This window comes from Sinocyclocheilus anshuiensis, unplaced genomic scaffold (genome assembly GCF_001515605.1).
Source record: "Sinocyclocheilus anshuiensis isolate Anshui unplaced genomic scaffold, SAMN03320099.WGS_v1.1 scaffold1487, whole genome shotgun sequence".
NCBI classification, from domain to species: Eukaryota; Metazoa; Chordata; class Actinopteri; order Cypriniformes; family Cyprinidae; genus Sinocyclocheilus; species Sinocyclocheilus anshuiensis.
In genome coordinates, this window is record NW_015555817.1 from 550,915 (window position 1) to 569,496 (window position 18,582).

The 18,582-nt window shown below is 34.9% G+C and overlaps 1 pseudogene; it reads left to right on the forward strand.

Annotated features, from left to right (window-relative positions):
• The first annotated feature begins 1,557 nt into the window (after positions 1 to 1,557).
• On the forward strand, positions 1,558 to 15,129 carry LOC107675185 (apoptosis-inducing factor 3-like; annotated as a pseudogene).
• The last annotated feature ends 3,453 nt before the right edge of the window (positions 15,130 to 18,582 follow it).

Genomic DNA, 18,582 nt, shown 5'->3' on the forward strand with positions numbered 1-18,582 from the left:
CCAGTTTGCCAGCAAGTTTGTGATTTGAGGTCTAAGTGTGTTTGTAGAAACAATTCCTTTTCTTTTTTTAATTTAATATATCCTTTTTTGGAAATATTATTCTGTATTAGAGATGTTTAGCAGTTTAAAACATTATTATGTGAGGAGTTATGTCATTTTGAAAACAACACTATAATTTTAGCTAGATGTTCTGTTTCTGCTTCTCTTATATCAAGATATTTTCTCTCATGTCTGTAAATTTGCTGCTATAATATTTTTTTAATTTAATATATCCTTTTTTGGAAATATTATTGTGTATTAGAGATGTTTAGCAGTTTAAAACATTATTATGTGAGGAGTTATGTCATTTTGAAAACAACACTAATTTTAGCTAGATGTTCTGTTTCTGCTTCTCTTATATCAAGATATTTTCTCTCATGTCTGTAAATTTGCTGCTATAATTATTTGGGGGAAGCAGTAAGAATTTCACTGTATACTCTGTATACATCAGAAATAATTGAAATAATGTCAGAAATAATGTCATTTGTTGATCAATGTTTAATGCTAAATAGTTATAAAAAGACAAAATACTTATAAATAAACTAAAATGAATCAACTTGAAATTTTTACAAGATCTGTACAAAAAGAAAGACAATATCAATGTTGGTTTGATATTTCAATAATTTAACAACACATTCGCATGTGTACAGTTCAATGTCATTAATGGTCACATTGACAAACAAATATTTCTATTTTAAATGTCCAAGTGTTTAAATAATTTATTTTGCATTTTTAATGATTTAATTAATTATTAGCTTTCTATCAACTCACAAATCCGCTGCAGTTCTCAGCCCAGTTTGGGGAACCCTTTAATGTTTAATGCATTTTATGATGCTGATATCAAAACATGGAATATATTTTCTTTCTCTTTGCTTTTTTATATCAATATGACTCATTTAATGGTGAGTTTAAAACAAGTTAAACTAAAAGTAATCTAAAAAGTAGTCGGAATACATTACATAAAATGAGTAACCTAGATTACGTTACTAGTTTTTTATCATGTAATCTGTAATCAGTATACAATTTGTAAAGTATAGAATAGTGTATAGTATAACCTACTGTATTATTTACAGTAAATTCTTTATGTCAGTATAAACTCTTTAAGGTCAGTTTAGATCAATTGTATCTTGAAAGGAGCATATGAACAGGAGTGTTTTAGAGAGAGGTGCAGAGTCACGCACTTTGCCCTGTGCACACGTCTATTGTTGTGTGCTTCTTGCTCAGCCGTTCTCTCTTCTGTTGTTATATACCACAACAAATGGCATTGTGCTTCAACTAAATGGCCTCTTTACACTTTACGCAATCTCACTGGCTTTTGGAAACTCAATTTCCTTTTTTCCCCACCCCAAAACACTAAATTTGGCCCCCTTTTTTTTTTTGGAGTAACCAAATTCATGAGTGAGTCTGAGCATCCGAATGATGTTTTTGGAAACTCAATTTCCTTTTTTCCCCACCCCAAAACACTAAATTTGGCCCCCTTTTTTTTGTTGGAGTAACCAAATTCATGAGTGAGTCTGAGCATCCGAATGATGAAATGCCTAAAGGTCAGATCTGGTCTCCTGGATTAGGGACTTGTGAACTGCTCATTACGGTCATGACAGCCATCCCGAGAGTTTGATTGTAAGACAGCAGAAAGGATAGTTTTTCAAAAACATTTACTGGAGAAAATCCTCTCTTACTGATCACCTTGTGATGTCTGAGGTACAATCAGGTAAGCATCCAATCATTTGTTATATTATTATTTTCTCTTGTTGTTTTCTACAATAAAAGAATTAGTGCTGGGCAACGATTAATCACATCTAAAATAAAAGGTTTTGTTTATATAATACATGTGTGTGTACTGTGTATATTTATTATGTATATATAAAGGCATACACATACAGTATATATTTTGAAAATATTTACATGTATATATTTATATTCATATAATTTCTATTATATATAAATATATTTAATATATAAACATAACATATTTGTCTTAAATATATACTGTATGTGTGTGTATTTATATATACATAGTACACACACATATACTATGTACACAAAAACTTTTATTTTGGATGAGATTAATCGCGATTAATTGTTGCCCAGCACTAAAAAGAATACTATGAACTGTAAATGCAAAAAAAAAAAAAAACATTTATTGATTTTGTTTGTTTAATGGAGTATTCTTAGTTCACTGCTCTGACAGTGTGGTTATGCTGTTGACTTTTGATTATGTAATTCATTATATGGTGTTGAAATCATTGTGATATTATGTTTTTCTCCATGGCATTTTTCTTGCTATGAGTGATGCCATTTATTATTTTATCTGGGCTGTTATGGTTATAGGTTTAGTGGCTGGTTTGGAGCCAGAGGAAGAGGTGACAGATGTCGTATGTGATGAGGCAGAACTCAAAGATGGAGAGTAGGTTCCACATAAATGATTGTCATTTTCATTTTTAATAATATGTATTATAGTTTTAATATACATATGATATTTATTTATGAAAGATTTTAAGATTTTATCAATGAAAACCCACAAAAGAATAATTAAAAAATCAATTAGAATTGTTTTTATTTATTTGCATATGGAAACTGGATTACAGATAGTTGCATCATGTTTTAAATAGATTTGATCTTTTGTTTTTAACGCTGTAAATTTCTTCAAAGTCATACTGTATGTTTTATATAGTAACAATTTAATTTAGTGACCAATTATCACTATTGACTAGTTGTTTATTAGCATGCATATTGCTAGCATACTGGCTGTTTATTAATACTTATAAAGCATATGAAGAGTTCATTTGCAAAAACCGATAACTCCATTTAAATTTTTTTATTTTCAGAAATCAAGTTTTTTTATTGCGCATTCCAAGTAATATCAATCAAATTGCAGTTGGGTTGTTTTGATTAAGTAATAATAACTTAAACAATTACAGGTAATTTACAATATTAAAGTTCATTGAAAGTATGTTTTTTTTTTACATATTAAAAGTTTGTTTTATAGCAAAAGCAGATAACTCCACATTTCATGTTTTAGAGTTTAAAAACCCCGGCTTTTTTGACAAAACGTGTTTAGGGTTCAGATCGCGCTATATGTGGAGATGCACGGCAATCAGCTCATGTTTTTTTTTTTAAAGTGGCGTTTATCGGTTTTTGCAAATGAACTCTTCATATATTAATGCCTTATTCTGCATGACCATCCCTTAATCCTACCCCATACCTAAAACTACCTTACAAACTATTAATAAACAACAAAATAGGAGTTTACTGAGGCAATTTGAGGTTCATAGTTAGTTAATTGTGAGAATTTGTCCCCAAACTAAAGTGTAGCCATTTTGTACATATAAAGCTGTTGAAGGACACTCACACCGTGTAAAACTGAAGATGTCTGCATGTGTGTTGATCTTGTGATCTAGAATGATGGAGGTGGAGGTCGGTGACCACAATGTTCTGCTGGTACGCTGTGATGGGATGTACAGTGCCATCAGTAACCAGTGCACACACTATGGTGCTCCACTGAGCAAAGGTAGCTCTTTACCAATCTGTTTTAGCAATAGAAATCGAGTTTGGTGCATGCTACTGGCTTCCATCTTCTTAGATAAATAACATGAAAAGTCTTGTGAGCTTGTAGTATTACAGTGTGTTTGCGGTTCCTCTGCAGGGGTGCTGTCAGGTCACAGGGTCCGCTGTCCCTGGCATGGTTCCTGTTTCAATGTGAAGACCGGTGACTTGGAGGAGTATCCTGGAATTGACTGTTTGCCCTGCCACAAGGCATGTATTACCATATATTTCTTGAGTGCTTGACATAAAGACTTTAAAGGGGTCATATGATGCGATTTCAAGTTTTTCTTTCTCTTTGGAGTGTTACAAGCTCTTGGTGCATAAAGAAGATCTGTAAAGTTGCAAAGACTAAAGTCTCAAATCCAAAGAGATATTCTTTATAAAAGTTAAGAGTCAACCACGCCTACCTAAAACGGCTCGTTCTAACACGCCCCCACATGTCTACGTCACTATGTGGAAAATGTACACCTAGGATGACTTGAGGGTGAGTAATTTATGGGCTAATTTTTATTTTTGGGTGAACTAAGCCTTTAAATGTACATTAAATTATATTATAGATTCGATATAATATTTTATTCATATATTATATAAAGTATAATATGTTATATATAAATATGAGACTATTTATTATAAATTAAATATATAAAATTAGCTTGGTAAGAAGTTAGTGTTTTCATACACTACTGGCAAAAACTTGGGAATAATTAAGATTATTTAATGTGTTTGAATTGAATAGAAGTCTCTTGTTCTCACCAAGGCTGCATTTATTTGATCAAATGCAGTAAAAACAGTAATAATGTGAAATATTATTACAATTTAGATCTGTTTTCTATTTGAATATAAAATGTAATTTATTTCTGTGATGCCAAGCTGAATTTTCAGTAGCCATTACTCCAGTCTTCAGTGTCATTACAATATGCTGATGCTCAAGGAACATTTCTTATTATTATCAATATTGAAAACAGTTGTGCTGTTTAATACTACCATTCAATAATTTGGGGTAATTAAGAAAAAAAAAAAAAAATACTTTTATTCAGCAAGCAAAGTGACGGTAAAGACATTCATAAAGATTTATATTTCAAATCAATATGGCTAATTATTCATCAAAGAATCTGGAAAGTATTGAGATTTAAAAATATTAAGCAGCATAATTGATAATAATAAGAACCATTATTAATAAATGAGGACCAATAACAATGACTAAAACTGAGCTAAAAATCTGCATGATTTCAGAAGGATCATGTGACACTGAAGACTGGAGTAATGATGCTGACAATTTAGCTTTGCCAAAGAAATAAATTGCATTTTAGAAATAGAAAACTGATGTTCCAAATTCAACAATATTTCACAATATTACTGTTTTTACTGTATTTTTGACCAAATAAATGCAACCTTGAGACTTATTTAAAAACAAATATATATATATATATATTTTAAATATTTAACTGATTTAATCTGTCATTTTTCTTGAAAGGTGAAAGTCGAAAACAACAAAGTTTATGTGTCTGTAAAGAAAAGGGTAAAGTACCTTCATATGGACATTTTATCTTCTACATTAAATGTATGAAACCAAAATCAAAATCAGGACAATTCTGAGAGTAAAATGTTACAAATCTTTTCTGTGCAGATCCAGGGTCAGCCTAAACATATCAAATGGATGGGAGCCAGAGATCAAGCGGTGTTACATACTGTCATGCTCCTTGGAGGAGGTGAGAGAAAAATGTCTGATATTCCCTGTATTTGCTGATTTATGTGGACCGTTTTAATGTTGCTGTGTATTGTTGAGCGCAGGCGCAGCCTCTTTAATGTGTGCTGAGACACTACGGCAAGAAAACTACGGTGGCAGGATTATTATGGTATCTAGAGATGACCTCCTTCCATACGACAAAACCAGACTCAGCAAGGTGAGGTGAAAACTGCTGCTAGAATTGTTTTTGCAGGAAAAAGATGTTAAAGTTGCTGTTACTACATTACGTTACTGAGACTACATTTTGAATGATTGAATAATTCCTTCACACAAGTGATTGATTCTGCTTCACTTGAAAATATATTCACTGCTGTAACTGACTCTGTTAACCTCTAGTTTATTGAAATGTTGTGTAAAATTTATCACACACAATTCAGATCAACATTTTTGCTTGTGTAATATTGCTTGAACATATGCAAGGAAGACAAGACCAATTACAATGCAATATTCAATAAATTCAAGAAAAAAGACCAATCTCATTTTGTTATGCGGACATTACAATTATGCTGTCATTACTGGTTACATCTTGGTTGGTGAATATTCTGAAAATGTTTAAACTTATCTTTTAATCTTATATTCCTAAATGAATATCAAAAATCTACAAAATCCAATTTGAAAGCATTTCACATGTGGTTTGAGATTAATTATTTAATTTCAGAACAACCCAAACAGCTTTGGGTCCTAGCAAGCAATGTAAAACTCTACATAAAGATATTTAAATAATTCTAGATTGTATTAATATACGATATACTTATGGTTTAGGCCTACTGAAACCACATGACAATTTTTTTACTGTTACAAATGAACTCTGTTATTTTTATACACTAAAAAAAAAACTGGCTTTGAAACTACAGTATTTTCACTCAGAAATTTCTGGTAAATTTCACAAATAATCATGAAAGGGCAAGTAACATCGAATTAAACATGACATTTTTAAGCAGAGAGACTGACTTACATTTCTTGTAAAATGTACTCCAATGATTCTTGTTCAACAATTTTTTTTTAATGTATATGCTTTTTTTTCTTTCCAACTTTCCAGGATTAAATCAGAATATGCTATATTTGTTTTTAAAAAGTATCAGGGTTTCCACAAATATATTAAGCATCGCAAGTATTTTCAACATTGATAATAACAAGGAATGTTTCTTGAGCACCAAATCAGCATTAGAATGATTTCTGAGGGATCATGTGACACTGATGAATGAAGTAATGAAAAATTCAGCATGGCCACCACAGCATATCTGTTTCACATTTTAATCAAGTGACGTGAAGGCCACATATGGTAACCCATACTCAGAATTTGTCCTTTACATTTAACCCATCCAAGTTAGTGCACAGACATTAGGAGCAGTGAGTAGTGAACACACTCACACACACACACACACACACACACACTGTGGACACACACCTGGAGCAGTGGGCAGCCATGTTTGCTGTGGCACCCTCGGAGCTTGCTCAAGGGCACCTCATTTGTGGGTAATGCAGGTGGAAAAGAGCGTTGTTTATTCACTCCCCCCACCTACATTTCCTGCTAGTACTGAGAATTGAACCTTTTTGAGAATTGAGCCATTAGGCTACAACTGTCCCAAAATCATGGTTCCACTGGGGCTCGAACCCAGGACCTTCTGTGTATAAAACAGACGTGATAAATGCTCTACAACCTGTTATTATTAACGTTGAACCCAATCTTGTTTTAGATCATGAATGCTGAGAGCGAAAGTCTCCTAATGAGAAGAATGGAATTTTTCCACAAGTATGATATTGAGGTCTGGCTGAAAAAAGAGGTGAGAGTTAATCTTGTGGCTCTCTCATTTATACCAATATTTATACCAAGAATCACATGACAATATCTGAGTTGTACTTTGTGCAGGCTTTATCAATAGATACAAACAAGAAAACAGTGACATTTGATGATGGCTTAATCCAGTGCTATGACCAAATCCTTATCGCAACAGGATGCAGGTAAGTGTCTGATGATAATTACTGATATATAAACTATTATTTGACTGCGGTTTTTATTGTATATGTCTAGATACGGTATTATTTTTCATCTTTTACTCAACTTCGGTCCACCCAGAATCCAGAACTTACACACTACTTGATATTTGTTCTTCAGAGCAAAAAGCCTAGATTGCCCTGGTGTGGACCTGGAAAACGTGCTAATGCTGGAAACACCAGAGGATGCCCGGTGCATCCACTACGCCTGCATGGGCTGCAGGACAGTCGTTGTGGGCACTTCCTTTGTTGGTACACACACACACATTCACCACCCTGTCTTCTTGCCATATGCAAAGCTAATTTTATCAGTTGATTTATGGATGTATCCCAAAGAAGAATCATGATAGGCAGGTAGATAGATAGATAGATAGATAGAAGGATAGATAGATAGAAGATATTTATAATATGCAATATGTCTTTAAATTTCAACATTTTAAGTATTTTTGTAAGGTGCTTTTTAATTAATATTATATTTAAAAATATGTCTTAATATATATTAACTATTGTTCAGAAGCTTGGTATAAGTAAGATTTTTAGTAAGAAATTATCTAAAAGAAACAGGTTATTTAAAAGATCTTCTGTCACATTTTCCACAAAAATATCAAGCTGTTTTATATTAAATTAATATTAAACTGTTATTAAAAAATATTAAACTGTTTTCAGCATTGATACTAATAAAAAAAATGTTTCTTGAGCAGCAGATCAGCATATTAGAATGATTTCTGAAGGATCATATGACACTGAAGACTGGAGTAATGATGCTGAAAATTTAACTTTGCCGTCACAGGAAAAAAATGACATTTTAAAATTATAATAGAAACAAGTTCATTTAAATTGTAATAACATTTTTTATTTTTGGTCACTGTCTGAGTCATGTTTGAGTAAATTATCACATAAATTTCAAGTTTGGGTGAACTAACCCAATGGCATGGTAGTGTAGGTAGATAGATAGATAGAAGATATTTATAATATGCAATATGTCTTTAAATTTCAACATTTTAAGTATTTTTGTAAGGTGCTTTTTAATTAATATTATATTTAAAAATATGTCTTAATATATATTAACTATTGTTCAGAAGCTTGGTATAAGTAAGATTTTTAGTAAGAAATTATCTAAAAGAAACAGGTTATTTAAAAGATCTTCTGTCACATTTTCCACAAAAATATCAAGCTGTTTTATATTAAATTAATATTAAACTGTTATTAAAAAATATTAAACTGTTTTCAGCATTGATACTAATAAAAAAAATGTTTCTTGAGCAGCAGATCAGCATATTAGAATGATTTCTGAAGGATCATATGACACTGAAGACTGGAGTAATGATGCTGAAAATTCAACTTTGCCGTCACAGGAAAAAAATGACATTTTAAAATTATAATAGAAACAAGTTCATTTAAATTGTAATAACATTTTTTATTTTTGGTCACTGTCTGCTATCAATGTATGGAAAGAGCATGATGACAAAATATTATGTGAATTATTCTTTCAACATGTTTTTTCCCCCCATAATATCTAATCTTTTGTGTTTGGCATTGAAGGCATGGAAGTGGCCGCCTATATGATAGATATGGCCAGTAGTATCACGATCATTGGAAGCAGTGAACTCCCTTATCAGAAGACTCTCGGCCCAGAGATAGGAAAGGTCACCATGATGGTATGTTATAAGGGTCAATACAACCATCTCAGTCATACTGATATCAAATATGCACTTAATGATTATCTTCTTACTTTGCTTTGTTTGTTCTTTAAGATGCTGGAAGAGAGAGGGGTGACGTTTTACATGAATGATGCCATCGCAGAGGTTCAAGGCGAAAATAGGAGGGTAAAGTTAACAGGGTCATTTGTTCTAAAAATAAATGTATTTATTTTTTCCAAAAACAACACATCAGTACTTTCTTTTGGAAGTTAATTGACTGAAATACATGATCAAGAAAACTTAACTGGACGATGGCCTCTTTTCATTTGGTTCATTATGACTTATTAAAAGAATAACCTGTTTTTTTCACAGGTTAAGGCTGTGAAATTGAAGAGCGGTATCACTATAGAAGCCGATTTGTTAATCGTTGGAATTGGTATGTACAGTCGTCGAACTGAGAACAAAGTGCTTCTTGAATTTAAATAATCTGAACAACAGGTTTGTGCTCTCTTCTCCCCAATGATCTCCATATAAGGTGTCAATCCCAATTCAGAGTTTTTGAAAGGGAGTCCAATAAGGATGGACTCTAAGAACTATGTAATTGTGGATAAGGTAAGTGTTATGACCAATTTCCTTGAGCTCAAACCTTACACTTCCAAAATCTTTAATTGTGTCCCTGTCTGTCTAGTACATGAGGACCAACGTAACAGACGTCTACTGTGCAGGAGATCTGACCTTCTTTCCTCTCAAAATGGCAAAAGGCCAGAATGTGAGCATCGGCCACTGGCAGACAGCGCAGGCACATGGTAATCAAAGATGTGTATATCTGCTAATTTTGCCAACTTTTAGGAGTATATTAACATATAGGGCCCTATCATACACCCGGCGCAATGCGGCGCCAGGCACGACGCAAGTGTTTTTTGCTAGTTTCAGCCCGACGCAGTTGTCATTTTCACGTCCTGCTTAACATTGTTTAAATAGCAAATGCATTTGCGCCCATTTGTGCGCCCATGGGTGTGCTGGTCTGAAAACGAGGTGTGTTCAGGTGCATTGCTGGCGCGTTGCTATTTTGAGGGTACTGAAATAGTCTGCGCCATTGACCAACAAAAACCTGGTCTAAAGTCAGGCGCAATATTTTTTCTTTGTTATTTAAGAGTGCGTTAGTAATATGCGCCTATAGACGGGTGCACAACGCGCGTACACATTGCTTATTACACACACAGGGATGCGCAGCAGCACACAAACATTTTTAAAAATGAAAAATTGAATTCCGCCATGTAAATAGCGAAACCGCCATGGCGCGAGCGCAACTGGCTTTTAAAGGGGATGGGAGATGAGACTTTGATTGTTTTATGGCACGTTACGCCCAAAACACACCCATTACGCATTAAGAGAATAGGGAGTACCTTAAACTAGCAAAAGTGGATTCAGACACACCCTAAGCGCAATAGCGCCGTGCGCTTTATACCATGCGTTTAGATCGTTAAAATAGGGCCCATAGACACCATAAAGCTAATAGACATGAACTAAAAGACTTAAAATATCGGGTGATACACCAACTTTTGACAACCAAAAATATTCTGCTGAAAAGACCATGCGTTTAGATCGTTAAAATAGGGCCCATAGACACCATAAAGCTAATAGACATGAACTAAAAGACTTAAAATATGGGGTGATACACCAACTTTTGACAACCAAAAATATTCTGCTGAAAACATGATTTTAAAAAATGTTTCTGTATGAATTTATTTTTCCTCACAAAACAATTTTTTTTAACATGTTTTTTTTTCGGTTCACTGATAAAACGCTTCTCCAATGATGTGTTTTTACTGTGCCAGCATCTATTTTGTGCACGCAACTTGGGAAAGCTGCAACAGGTAAACATGCCAACAGTGTGGATGCACTTCACTGAGACCCAAAATGATGCTAGAATAGGAATTTGTAAAATTAGCTTAACTGAAGTATTGAGAGGCGTCTGTTCGCTGAAGAATTTTACTGGTGCAAAAAACATTTGGTGTATCACTGGTCTTTAAATATATAATTGTGTAGTGGTCTTTAATTTCATTATAACTTTTGCCTTATTAGGAAGGATTGCGGCCTTAAACATGATGCGCAGGGAGGTGGAGCTAAACATAGTGCCATTCTATTGGACCTGCTGGGGAGAACTATTCGATATGCTGGTGCTGCCTTTTAATGTACATGCTTATGCTTTACGGATTGTAAAATACAGGTATTTGTATGTAATTATGTCCTTATTCTTCATTATTCACAGGGTACGGGGAGGGATACACTGAGATGGTGCTGAAAGGGAGATTTGAGAACATGAAGTTTTTGGCACTTTACCTCAAGTAAGAAGCTGTAGGTTTGTGGCATCCATTCTTTATACCTGTTTTCTATTTAAAGCTTGAAATATTGGCTGTGTACTTTTAACTGCAGGGATGATGAGGTGGTGGCTGCAGCAGGATTGAATGTTGAACCGACTGTCTCTGTGGTGGCAGAAAGGTTGGCGGAAGGAAGAGTGATTACAAAGGCAGAAGCAGAGTGAGTGAGAACTCTACAGTATATGTGAAAATACAGATATTCCTGCAAGTTAAAGGTTCACTGAATCATTTATTCCTCATTGATTGTATTCATCTTTCTAAACAACCGATACAACCAAGGAGTCAAGGTTTGGATGGTAAACTAATGAAGATGTTATTTTCAAAGCGATTATAAGTTTATACTAAAAATGTGCATACTTTGCTCAGTATACATTCATATTGCATAAATATTTATAGTAGTATGGTATACTCTCAGAAAAAAAGGTTAGAAAAGCTGTCACTGGGGTGGTTCCCTTTCAAAAGCTACATCTTTGGACCTTTTTACCCCTAAAAATAGCATATTGGGATCTTTAAGGCATTTATTAGTACCTAAAGTGTGCATATTAGCACCTAAATGGTACATAGTAGTAGAGGATGACTGATTTTGGAGTTTACCGATACAGATAGCTAGGTTGGACCACATTGGGCGATACTGATTAATCAACCGGTTAACTGATTAATCAACCAATTTTTAAAATGGATACTGACCGATAACTAAAATAGTGCTTTACTATTTAAAAAAAAAAAACGTAACTGAATAAATATATTAAAATTAAATATTAATTATATATTGACCATTTTAAAGTTAGTTCATAGTTCATTAACTTATGTTAACTGAAGCAACTTATTAACCCAATCTAAGAAGGAACAGTACTTCTACAGCTTTTATCAACCTTAGTTAATGTTACAAATGAACTCATTTTGTAAAGTTTTATCAATTTGTAAAGTTTTCTGAATTTGTAAAGAAATTGTACCATTTCATATCTGCAGTCATTCTTAAAGATGGAAATCTTTAAATATCTACACAAAGGCCATAGCATTGAAATTTCATACATATGGATATTGGGTTATACTTTATTTGAAGGTGTCCTTGTTACAGTGTAATTATACATTTAAGTACTGAGTAATATTAATTAACTACATGTACTTGCTATATGGTTAGGATTAGGGTTTGGCTTAGGGTTACTTGCATGTAATTATGCATAATTTATTGTTAATATAATAGTAAGTACATGTAACATTTGTAACAAGGACACCTTAAAATAAAGTGTTACCAGATATTGTATGTGCGCAGTATCATGTGTCAAAACAAACATCAGTGATTTGCCTGTAGGGGACGCTCTCATACTGTATAATGACATTGGACCTTCTCAGCGGCTCCAGCAATGGACGCAACCCAAAAAAAAAAAAAAATCTGCATGGATTTTTGGCAATAGCTGGTAGTTCCATCAATTGACTATCGGTGCCGATTAATTGGAAAACTGATCAATCGGTCGACCTCTACATTTTAGTACTTGTTCAAAAGTTACCACTCTAGTGACAGCTTTTGTACCATTTTTTTCTGAGAGTGTCATATGCTATTCTGAACAATGGCTGCATATGAAATCACATACTTCCATACATACAGTGTTTCGTCTAATATATTGTATGTGAAAAGAGCAGTATGTCCGAATTCACAGCATTCTTAAAACAGTAGGCTATGTGGAAGTATACAAATTACTTACTACTTTGGAATCTAATGGACACTTACTTTACTATCCCATGAAGCCACAGGGAAAGGATTTGTGAATAGCAGTGAAGTGACTCAGCTGACACTGGTAGGTCACATACATACATTTGGACAATATGGCAAATGCATCCAGATTTCATTCATACTACTACACACATTCATTCTATATAATGCTCACAGAGCGTTTACTTATTCAAAAAAAGTACCTGCACAGGGAGTATGTGATTTCGGATGCAGCCAATGAAAAGGAAAAAGACAGTCATTTGATCTCAAAATGACTGCCACCATGAAGGAGGTACTGTCACGATCTGCCTACTGTGTTGGAACAAGGAGCGAAGGAGCGAGGAGACGCGGAGATGAGGGAGAATCCTTGAAGAGTCTTTATTGAACAAAACCGGGGAATCACACACATAGGTCATGAAATAGACGTTTAACACTGGACGCAGGACACAGGAAAACACAGGGTTTAAATACCAGGAATTAAACGATGACCTGGCATCAATGAACATAATAAACAAGGGAGAAAGGGAGGTAATGGGGAGCACATGGGGGGCAAAACACAAGACACAGGAACACAGGGCTGACATTACCTCCCCCTCCCGGAAGGCGCGTCCACATGCCACATAACTTCCAACGGGGAGGGGGGGTGGGCGCTCTGGAGGCCTCTACGGACAGGCTTACACGGGACGGAAGCCCTCCAGGGTGGTACCCGTTCCGGGACCCATGACGGATCAGGCAGTCCAGGGAGCCATGGCGGAGCAGGGAGCTCAGGGGGCCATGGCGGAGCAGGCAGACTAGGGAGCCATGGCAAAGCAGGCAAACTGGGGAGCCATGGCACAGCAGGCAGCTCGGGGAGCCATGGCGGTGCAGACAGTTCAAGAGGCCATTGCAGTCTTTATTGAACAAAACCGGGGAATCACACACATAGGTCATGAAATAGACGTTTAACACTGGACGCAGGACACAGGAAAACACAGGGTTTAAATACCAGGAATTAAACGATGACCTGGCATCAATGAACATAATAAACAAGGGAGAAAGGGAGGTAATGGGGAGCACATGGGGGGCAAAACACAAGACACAGGAACACAGGGCTGACATCTCTGGGCTTAACTTGGGAACAGGAGCCCTCTCTGGGCTTAACGTGGGAACAGGAGCCCTCTCTGGGCTGAACGTGGGAACAGGAGCCCTCTCTGGGTCTAACTTGGAAACAAGAGCCCTCTCTGGGCTGGACGTGGGAACAGGGGCTGGAGCCGACACTGGAGCGGACTCGGGGGCTGGAGCCGACACTGGTGTGGGCTCGGAGCCCTCTCTGGGTCTAACTTGGAAACAAGAGCCCTCTCTGGGCTGGACGTGGGAACAGGGGCTGGAGCCGACACTGGAGTCTTTATTGAACAAAACCGGGGAATCACACACATAGGTCATGGAGTAGACGTTTAACACTGGACGCAGGACACAGGAAAACACAGGGCTTAAATACCGGGAATTAAACGAGGAACACCTGACATCAATGAACATAATAAACAAGGGAGAAACTGGGTAATGGGGAGCACATGGGGAGCAAAACACAAGACACAGGAACACAGGGCTGACAGGTACCACCCTTATGGAGATTAAACATTTTTCTGTGAAACTGATATGGATTCTGCATGTTGAAATACTGTTCAAATGCACAATTCATGTAGTCATTTATGAAGTGAAATGCTAGGTGCTCTTTTAAAGAGGCTAAAAGCGACGACATATCGTCAGAGCTCTGTTGTACTGTTAATGTTTTTTTACTGAGGTTTTCTTTCTTTTATAGGTCAGATGACCTTAGCTGGCTGAAGCTGCAGCCCATGTGACCGCTAACAACAGTTTGAACTCCGAATTATCAGAATTCAGCCATTCTGTCCACAGTCCATCCCATCCAATCATGCCTTTACTCAGAAGACGTTTTTTTGTAACATTTATAAAGGCCAGTGCATTACAGTATGGCTCTTCAAGAGCTTTGTACACAGTTCACAAAGATTTTGCCATTTTTAACACTGATATTCAGAGAGGAGAACCACTACCCACATACGACTATGAAAAAATGAGAAGCATTTATACTGTTTTTGCTGCAGTTCTCTGAGTTTCCAAAGAAAAATTGAGATTTTGCCAGTAAGCTCAGGTTCAGATCCACTTTTCTGAATATGAACACAATCCTATATTTATTATAATCTGTATTTATTATTAAGATAACATATTTAGGATTTTTTTTTTTTTGTAAATATCATCTAGTTTGTATAGCTCATTTACTCAATGTTTAGAAAGAAAAGTAGATGTAATAGAGTTAATCAATAATTACGTACAGTCACTCTGACATACTATGTGCTTGATAGATCTAGGTGGCATTGTTGGTCATCAAGCTGTGAAATGGAGCATGGGTAGTGGAAAAATAGACAATCATGAGCGCACGTCCAATCATAGCGCTTAGGAGGATTAGATGAACACTGAGCAAAGGATGCTGAATGTGACGGTGGTCACAAAAGGGGGAGCATATATAATAGAGCTGGACAAACATGTTACAAAAGACCATATTACAAAAGAAATGCTGAGCTGCTCTCTTATATCGCCTCTTATTCTCTCTCTCTTCTACCACACAACCCAGTTTTCGATCCCAAATCCTCATAACTCACTTCTGTTCTTATCAGCAAGAATTTGTGCAGAGATATATGGGTCATATACGACAGTACAAATCTGGAGGTGATATGTGGGCCATGAAATAGAGCTTAGACCTTAAGAAGCTATGTAGCAGAGAATTGAAAAGATCCCTTTATCAAGTACACTAGATTGTTAAAGTCTATCTAACATTATCTAACATTTTCCACAATCACTTAATTAGTTAGGTGGACTGCCTGTAGTTTTTGTTAAAAAAAACAACAACAACACATTTCAATGCTATTATTAAGGGGGAGCAGTAATCCACAAAATGCACACTATATAGAAAGTAGAATAGTTTTGGTATACTTGACTTTTTGACATTCTGTACAGACTGATATTGCTGATAAGCGATTTTAATGTGACGACTTCCATGTTGGTCCATTTTTCTATCAGGAAGCATGTTGCAGTACTGATGCATTATTAATGGCATGCAAATGGATGAGCCCTTTAATAGGTTCAGTTTACTTACACACTACAAAAAGTGAAATCAGGTTGGCAACCATATTTTACAGTTTCAGTTTATAATGTTATACATCACAGTTTTAGATACAGCATAGTAAGGAATGTACACATGAGTCACCATTATAAAGGGAAGAATACAGTCACACACCAGGCTGTTTTTACATACAATGTGCTGCAAAGCAAGTGTATCATTTGCACTGGTTGGGCAGTTTTAGTCACTGTTACTCATTCATGGTTCATGTCTTGTTTTTTACTCAGTTTAAAAATATAGCATGTTTGTCATACTCATTTGTAACCTTTAAAGAGCAAAACAAATTATGTTTTACTGGTTTGGACTTTTTACATGAATTGATATCAACATGAATTATTTAAATTTGTTTTATACATGCACGTGAATATATAAGTTTGGGGTCGACAAGATTTTTAAAAATGTTTTTGAAAGAAGTCTCTTAAGCAGTAACATTTTGAAATAGTATTACTATTTAAAACTTTTCAATTTTCATTTATTTTAAAATAGAATTTATTCATCACAGATCCTTCAGAAATCATGCCTATTTGATGCTGAAGAAACACTTCCTAATATAATTTAATTCTTAAGTAATGTTAAAAACAGTTATATTTATGTAGTGTTTTTTTATTCTGTGATGAATAAAACATTCAAAAGAACAGCATTTATAGGAAATAATACATTATAAACATATTTAACTCACTTTTGAACAGTTTAATGCATCCTGAATAAAAGTATTAATTTATTTGAAAAAATAAAAAAACATTGTACTGACCCCAACCTTTTAAAAGGTAGTGTATAAATAAATAAACGTATGTTATGTAAATATATTATGTGTGTGTGTGTGTGTGTGTGTGCAAGTAATATGCAATAATATTATTTAAATATTTTGTATTATATAGTATAATACATGATTATTATAATAATGTCATTATTTACAAAATAAAATAAAATGAAGGCAAGCAATGTACATTGATATCATATTTAAGATTGTGAAAAAATATATAGCACTTTTTGATGTGCCTTTTTTAATTAGTATGTGCATATTTTGAAGCCTTAAACTCAATTACAGTGAACTATACCTACGTAAATAAACAAAAGGCAAATTCCTAAAGTCCTTGATAAAAAAATCAAACATGATTATTGTAGTAATAGATGACAACAATGCTAAATAGATTCAGTAGAGGCTAAAATGGATGAACTGTATGGGATCAGATTCCCGCCTAAAGTATTGCAGTCACGAAAAAAAAAAAAAAAACAAGCGTGAAAACAAAATTAAAAAATGCAAAAAATATATTGCACAAGATTTAAAAATGAAAGCAAAGTTTTCAGAATAGCAAACAATGGTCACGGATTGAAAAATAATAAGCGTAAATCAAAAAATGAATAACGCATTTTAAAAAAATAATGAGCATGAATCAAAACTTTAAACACGTTTAGTGTCTAGCCAATCAGATGAAGAGGGGTGGTGACATCACTCCAACGCACCTCATTAGCAGTGTTGCCAATTTAGCTACTTTGTAGCTAGATTTAGCGACTTCCCCGCCCCTTTTGAGACTTTTTTCAAAAGTTTAGGGACAAATATAGCAACTGCTTTGACAAACCTTATCTAAGTTCTCATCTTGCCCACTGATCTACGTTCATCTTTATATAGATCAGTGAATTTGCCATTGTGATGTCATCTAGTGACATTTAGCTACCAGTTTTAGCTACTTTCAATTGAAAGCAGTTGGCAACACTGCTCATTAGCTGCCGATGCTCAGTGTTCTGTTCACTTGTACAGGTGAAAATGGACAGCTGTCAGCTGGGAATCATCTTTCCATACAGGACACCATTATATGTGTCTGTCTGTCACTGCTGTACGCCTGCCTGGCGATCCGTTAACGTTAAATTAGTAAATTAATTATGAATAAATGAATGTAATGTTTTTGCATTGACTAGGCTAGATCTGACTACTGATCAATGAAAGCGACAGTGTTACAGAGGAGACAGTTACAGAGGCCAGGTGGATTTGATATACACAATGATTTATTTGCATATTGTGTTTATTTACATAAACACTATGCAACATATGCTACAAGCTACATATATAATTGCATAACACTATCATAATGTTTTAAAGGGGTGGTTCACTGGTTTTTTTCTAGGCTTGATTGTGTTTATGGGGTGCAGTCTAACATGTGTTAATGCTTAGTTTTTAAAAAAACTCATTATTTTTCACATAATTTACTTTTATTCCACACCGCTCTGTCCCTTCTCTGAGAAACGGGCTGATCTTTTCCTGTTTTTATGAAGCCCCACCCTCAGAAATAAGCGATGGGCTCTGATTGGTTAGCTAGCCCAGTGTGTTGTGATTGGCTAAACCGCCTCTAGTG